Source organism: Lolium rigidum, chromosome 7 (genome assembly GCF_022539505.1).
Source record: "Lolium rigidum isolate FL_2022 chromosome 7, APGP_CSIRO_Lrig_0.1, whole genome shotgun sequence".
In the NCBI taxonomy this organism is placed as follows: Eukaryota; Viridiplantae; Streptophyta; class Magnoliopsida; order Poales; family Poaceae; genus Lolium; species Lolium rigidum.
In genome coordinates, this window is record NC_061514.1 from 273,262,670 (window position 1) to 273,269,375 (window position 6,706).

At 51.6% G+C, this 6,706-nt stretch overlaps 1 protein-coding gene across 1 annotated transcript in view; it reads right to left on the reverse strand.

The window, feature by feature from the left end:
* LOC124679308 (cysteine-rich receptor-like protein kinase 29) overlaps positions 1-5,936 on the reverse strand; it is a 41,570-nt gene extending 35,634 nt beyond the window's left edge. Inside the window, exon 1 of the mRNA XM_047215089.1 lies at positions 5,865-5,936. The gene's annotated coding sequence lies outside the window, so the exon portion shown is untranslated. The remainder of the gene's footprint in view (positions 1-5,864) is intronic.
* Between the last annotated feature and the right edge of the window lie 770 nt (positions 5,937-6,706).

Here is a 6,706-nt window from a genome sequence, read left to right on the forward strand (position 1 = left end):
TAGGCGAGGTATCCTACACATTCTCAATGACTTTGTGCTGGGGCGCATCGACATTGCACGCCTCAATTTCGGGATCCTCTCGCTTATCCCCAAGGTCCCGGGCGCGGACCAAATCACCCAATTCAGACCCATTGCTCTCATCAACGTCATCTTCAAGATTGTTTCCAAGGCATATGCGGCTCGCCTTGATCCGGTGGCCAACGGAATCATCGGCGCTAACCGAGACGGCTTTCATAAAGGCGGAAACATCCTGGATGGTCCCCTAGCGCTCATTGAAATCATCCACGAGCTGAAATCCAAAAGGCGGGGGAATTCTCCTTAAGCTTGACTTTGAGAAGGCCTATGACCAGGGTTAATTGGGATTTCCTGGCGGAGGTTCTCGGAGCTAAGGGGTTCGAGCAAGGGTACATCCACCGTATAACTCAGGCTGGTCGGTGGAGGCCAAACGGCGATTTCTATCAATGGGGTGGCTGGTCCATTCTTTAGGAACAAGCGCGGAGTGCGGCAAGGGGACCCACTATCCCCGCTATTGTTCAACTTCATTGGCGAGGCTCTCTCCGCTATCCTTTACGCAGCTGGGAGGGCGGGACATATCCATGGGGTCGTCCCGCACCTTATTCCGGGGGGAATCTCGCATCTACAATACGCTGACGACACCCTTATTCTTATCCAAAACACGGATGAAGACGTGGCGAATCTCAAATTCCTTCTCATGTGCTTTGAAGACATGTCCGGGCTAAAGATAAATTACCACAAAAGTGAAGTTATCGTCATGGGCCAACGAGGCGGAGAGCGGACCGGAATCGCCAACAAGGCTGAATTGCAAGCGGGGGCTTTTCCCTTCATCTATCTTGGACTTCCTATCTCGGATCGTAGGCGACGCTTGAACAGTGGTTCTTCCTTGTGAGAAAGCTTGCCACCAAAGTAGAACCCTGGTCGGGAAATTCGTTGTCCTCGGGGGACGGCTCATCCTCGCCAACGCCTTTGTCTTGACAACTTCGCCTATGTATGCGATGGGGCTCTTTCTCTTGCGGGATGGGATTCATGCAAGATTTGACTCCCACCGCTCAAAGTTCTATTGGGAAGGGGCGGGCCCGAAGCGTAAATACCACATGGTCAATTGGCCTACCGTACGTCGCCCCAAAGAAGTCGGGGGCCTCGGCCTTCTTAATACCAAGAAAATGAACCTAGCTCTCCTCCTCAAATGGGTGTGGAGGATGTATCGAGGCGAAGACGGTATTTGGGCCAAGTTAATCTACGCCAAGTACCGGGACGCGGACGACATTTTCGGTGGCACGGGGCATGGAGGCTCTCAGTTGCGGAAGAGCCTTCACAAAGTGAAGCACCTTTTAAGTTAGGGGCTAGGCACACGGTGCGGGATGGGGCTCGCACCGGCCTACGGCGCGATTGGTGGATCGACTGCGGTCCTCCGATGGACAAATTCCCGCTCCTCTTTGCTATATGCGATAACGAGGCGATCTCGGTTGCCGTGGCCCTGGAAGGGGAGGGACCAGGCATCCGTTTTCGCAGATCCCTAGACCATGAAGGTAACAGACAATGGAGGGAGTTATGTGCTTTGGTCGACACAATCCAACTACGCCGGGGCAAAGACCGGGTTCGTTGGCACCTTGAAAAATCCGGCATCTTCTCAGTCAAGTCCCTCTACTTCAAGCTTTCTCAAGGATCGACGGTTGCGCACTTCAAAGACATGTGGGAGGCCAAGGTGCCGCTTAAGATCAAAATTTTCTCATGGCAACTGGCCTTGGATAAACTCCCTCCAACTTGCAAATCGCTACCCGTCATGGCCCGTCTCGGGGAGGGTGTGCCACGTGTGGCGAGCCGGAGGACGCTTCACACATTTTCTTCACCTGCTCCACCGCTCTATTTGCTTGGGCGGTGCTCCGCCGATTACTAGGGTGTAGCCGGAGACCCGCTAATTTCCCACAATTCCACGCTATTCTTGCTAGCTTTTCGGGTTATACCCGTCATATCCTTTGGGCACTTTTTCTTGCTCAATCGTGGGCCCTTTGGACGACGCGCAACAAGTTAACGATTGAGAGAAAAGTGATCTCACACCCTGCTGACATTATTTTTAAAACTATCATATTCTTGCAGCTTTGGAGGCCCAAGTTCAAGGACGAGGGAAAGCGAAGGCCTAAGCTGGATGGAGCGAGAGCTAAGGGAGCTGTACGCATCCATGAAGCCTAGAGACTGATGGCCTTGCTGGACTTTGCGCCTCACCACTCGACTTGCTGGATCCGGCGACGGGCGCCGCCTTCGTTCCACCCCTTTTGAGTTTTAGTTCCTTATGCTACTCTTTGGCGAAGCTGTATGCCGCAGCATAGTTGTAATCCTTAAACCTTTTGTGTTACCTTGGCTTTATTAAGTTAAAGCTGGGCAATAAAGTTGCCTTTGATCTAAAAAAAAAGTACGCACTAGCGGTGGGACGGAGATTGCACACACGGCGAGCGGGCGGACTACGGTGGGATGCTTGGTATTGTTCTTCTCCTTGCAATATTTGGTACACTTACTAGGGATCAGTAGCCATCGAACTGGATCCTGACCCGGCCATCGAAAGACATCGACCCTCTCTCGATCCCGACCCTCGAATGGGAAATGACGGCGTGAGAGTGCAGTGAAAATCACCGGAGCTGTGGAGTGCCGGCTCTTGCGGTGCTGAACCGTAGTCGCCTCCATCGGCATGGGGGCCAAAAATGTTGGGTTTCCTCGTGTGATGTGAGCATATGCATATTAAAACCTTTCAAATGGCTTAAATAGGTGCAAGAGCCTACTAAAGAGCCTACTACCCGGTTGGGTTATGACCAAGGGTTATTTTGAACATTGCACATGAGGAAATGAGATGTTAATTCTCCCATCTAGCCACTAATTGGTGGGCCCATGAAAATCCAGGATAGTCTTTATTGGAGAAGAAAATCAAGAGAGAAGAAAAAGAGATAAAGTTGAACGAAGAAGCTACATCTAGCGTTGTAGTACGAATCTTAAAGCCGTCTGGCCCACCTTAGCCTCCTGATCCTTTTAAAACTAGTCATAATGAAAATTAGCATACACTAGTATCATGCATATGATGCCAGTTTGTGATACCTAATCTACAATGCATAGTACCACGAGGTGGTATCATAGTTTCTTCATATTTAATATTCTGTGTACATGATGTATTTATCACTAAATTTTCTAGTTTTACATACTATGATACCACTCTCACATCTCTCCACATTAGTTGTTGTGCCACATTAGTTTTTCTTTGTCTTGTGTTTTAATTTTATAATATATGGCAATTTCTATTTCTTATTTTCTTCTATTTGGAAATTGGATCTGTGTGTGATAAAAAAATATACTTTGAGGTTGTTTTTGCAAAATTAAATAGCAGTTAGGTTTTCACCTGTCACGTAGTCCTGACAGGTGGGCCCGAATAGTCAAAAAACGGTTTAACGCATCTAAATAACGAAATCAGTGTTTTTCGTCACGAACATGCCCCAAAAATGGTAGTCATGTGACAAACGCTACCCATTTGGTAGTTCTGTGTCACGACCGGCACAATTGTGGTAGTTTTTTGTCATTTACTCGATTTTTATCAATATGGCATGTACTATGATATTAATTATAATACTTTCATTTTGGCTAGTCTAAGAGCATGTCTAACCCGCCCACCCCGTAAAATTCCGGCGGGATACGGGGCATGCGCGATTTTGGGCGTCTAACAGGCCCCGTATTCGAGCCGGCCCGTTTTGGCGGAATACGAGGCCCAGGAAATCGGCCCCGTCGCCCCGTACTTATACTGGGCGCAGGTGCGAGTGAGGGGTTAACCCCTCACTCGCAACCCTAGCTCCGCCGTGCGCCGCCACCTCCTCCTCCTGCTCCCCCGCGCCGCATTCCACCCGCCACCACCTGCATGGACTCCCGCCGCCGTAGTACCGCCTCGCCGGCGAGCGGATCGAAGCGATCCCGCTCGCCGGACACCGTGGAGGAGGCGTGGCGGCTCAAGTGCAAGAGATCCGCCGCCGGGAGCCGCCGTGCGGCGTGCCGGTACGCCGGCGCGTTGTACGTGCCGGATTCGCTCCGGGAGTACGCCGCGGGTGGGCGGTGGTACCGGCAAGACCCACCGCTCAAGCCGATGAGCGGCGAAGCCTTCGAGAAGTGGCTCTCCGAGTGGCAGCGCGACCGCGCGTCCAAGGCGGCATGGGCGGTGGCCATCGGCAGCACCGGCGGCGGAGGAAGCGGAGGCGGCGAGGAGGAAGAGGAGGCGGCAGAGGAGGAGGCGGCCTTCCGGTGTGCGGTGGCCGAATCCGAGGCGGATGCCGCCGAGAAAGCTCGGGCGGAGGCAGAGGAGGAGGCGGCGGCCATCGCCGCCGTCCGGGAGTTCGAGGCGCGGGAGGCGCAGGAGGAGGCGGCCTCCATCGCCTTCATCCCCTACGTCATCTTTGACGAGTAGATGTAGGTTAGATGTAGTATGATCCGTAGTATGATCGGAATGTATGTATGATCCGTAGTATGATCAATGAAAATGAACTTCCCGAGGTTTTTATTTTTGAAAATACGGAGCGAAATACGGGGTCTGCTAGACGGAATGGCGCTTCCGTTAGCAGTTTTTCGATACGGGACGAAATGCGAGCGTTATACCGGGCGGCGAAATACGGAGCGTGTTAGACATGCTCTAACGACGAGCGTTACACCGGGCGGCGAAATACGGAGCGTGTTAGACATGCTCTAACGACTGCTAAGTGCTAACCCCGTTCCCTTCTCCGTGGTGGTGTCGTCGTATGCCTGCGGCCTCTCCTCTCCGCCGGAATTCTCCTGCTCGATGTGTGGCGCGGAAATTGTGTCTTCCTGACTAAATGCAAGATTGAGGAAAATTGTGCCTGATTGTACTGTTCTGACTGTGCACCCAGCGAACTAAGCAGTCCAGTCCCAGTGTGCTAAGATGCAGCGAGGAAGATCCAGCACCATCGACTAGCATCTTGGCCACAGCCAACTTGAGGAAGCAGATAGTACGGTCCACTCGCCGTGCCGCGAGCGACGGGTTGAGGAGGATAGCGCCGGTGGTTCGCGACGCAGCGAGCGAGGGAGTTGCACCGCCTGGGCACCGAAAAGCCTGGTCGTGGACGCCGCCGACGAGCGTGGCCATGGACACCGGGGAAGCGCGGTGAGCGCCGGTGGATCTGCCGACGAGCGCGTCCGTGAAATCCCGGGGACACCAGAGACCGGCGGTGGTTGTTCGATATAGCGAGCACGCAAATTTCGGCGGCGTCCAGAAGTTCCATCTTTCAGCATGCGTGCGATAATAGATAAGGGAATGGGATTTAGCGATTTGGTAATGGAAATTAGGATAAGTGGGCCGCCGTTTTGAGATTCGTTTGCTACTTGTCAGTCAATTGGTCCAGCATCCGGAGCGTACGACCCAGGTCAGTATTCTTTTCCAGGAAAGAGATCGGAGGGGAAGGGGACGAGATGGGGTTCAGAGGAGAAGACCAACGGGACGAAAGAGGATATCACAGGGATGCTCGATGGCTGGTTCATCGTTCCAGAAGTAATCAACAAAGAGTTACAGCAGCTCAGAAAACATCAAATCCAATCTAAATTTTAGATCTCTACATCTGTGCAGCTATGTACATCTGTTCATATGGTGGCGCTATATAGCTCTGTACATCTGTTAATATTGATCCAATCCAATCAAACTACTCCCTCCGATATGAATCGGGGGAGTAATAATTAGTATTCCACCTAAATATTACTAGATCTTAAAACATCAAGATAGAATTCAATCAAACGAAGGCATACAAACTGTAAAACCAAAGGCTGCTGGCTCATCTATCCAACAGTATTCAGCAAAGAACGGGAGCACTGACCTCGAAGTTATGCGAGAACTCAACTGTCAACCATAAAAGAGGCGCAGGAAGATGAGACTGGATGCACCTAGCAGCTGGGGGTTGCATATAAATGTATAGAAGGGTCGGAAAGAGATGATAAGTAATTAAGTATGCGCGATAACGGTTTACTTTCAGATTCAGATGTACTCAAGAGGTCGAACACAGTCAAAACTTCACAGTTTACAAGGGCACTCCAGAAAATGCTTTACATCGGCCGACCCGGCCAGGCCACATGCCACCGAGTCCCGCGATTCCCGCGATCCGTTCAGTACAGCGGCCACATGGCACCGGTGCGTGTAGGCTGGTAGGCTGGCACACGATCTGAAGTACTAAGAGCATCTCCAGTCAGCGTCACGAGCCGTCACCAACCGCGCCGGATCGAGCGTTTGGGGACGTGTTCGTTCGTGCCGCGTTTGGGGACGTCGCTCCCAGCCGCGTCTCCCAAACGCCGCCCCCAAACATTTAAAATAATTTTTCTGGCATTTTTATTTCAATTTCCACAAACTAATACATAATTTGGAACGTGGTTTACACGAAAACACGATTTGGAACATGGTTTTCCACAAACTAATACATAGTTTGAACCATGGTGGACACAAATATAAAATATTGCAAAGAAACTAAACCTAACTAGGCCGTGCATCGAAGGTTTCGTGTGTTCGCTGCTAAGAAAGAACACTCGAGGGCACACTCGATCACCTAAGCCGGAAAATCCGGCGGGAGGATGGTGCCCTTGTTGGTTCTACCGATGAGGCGAACGAGCGGAAACCTCCGTGCACGTATTCGGCTGCGAAGAAACAACACTCATTCGGTCGTCCTCC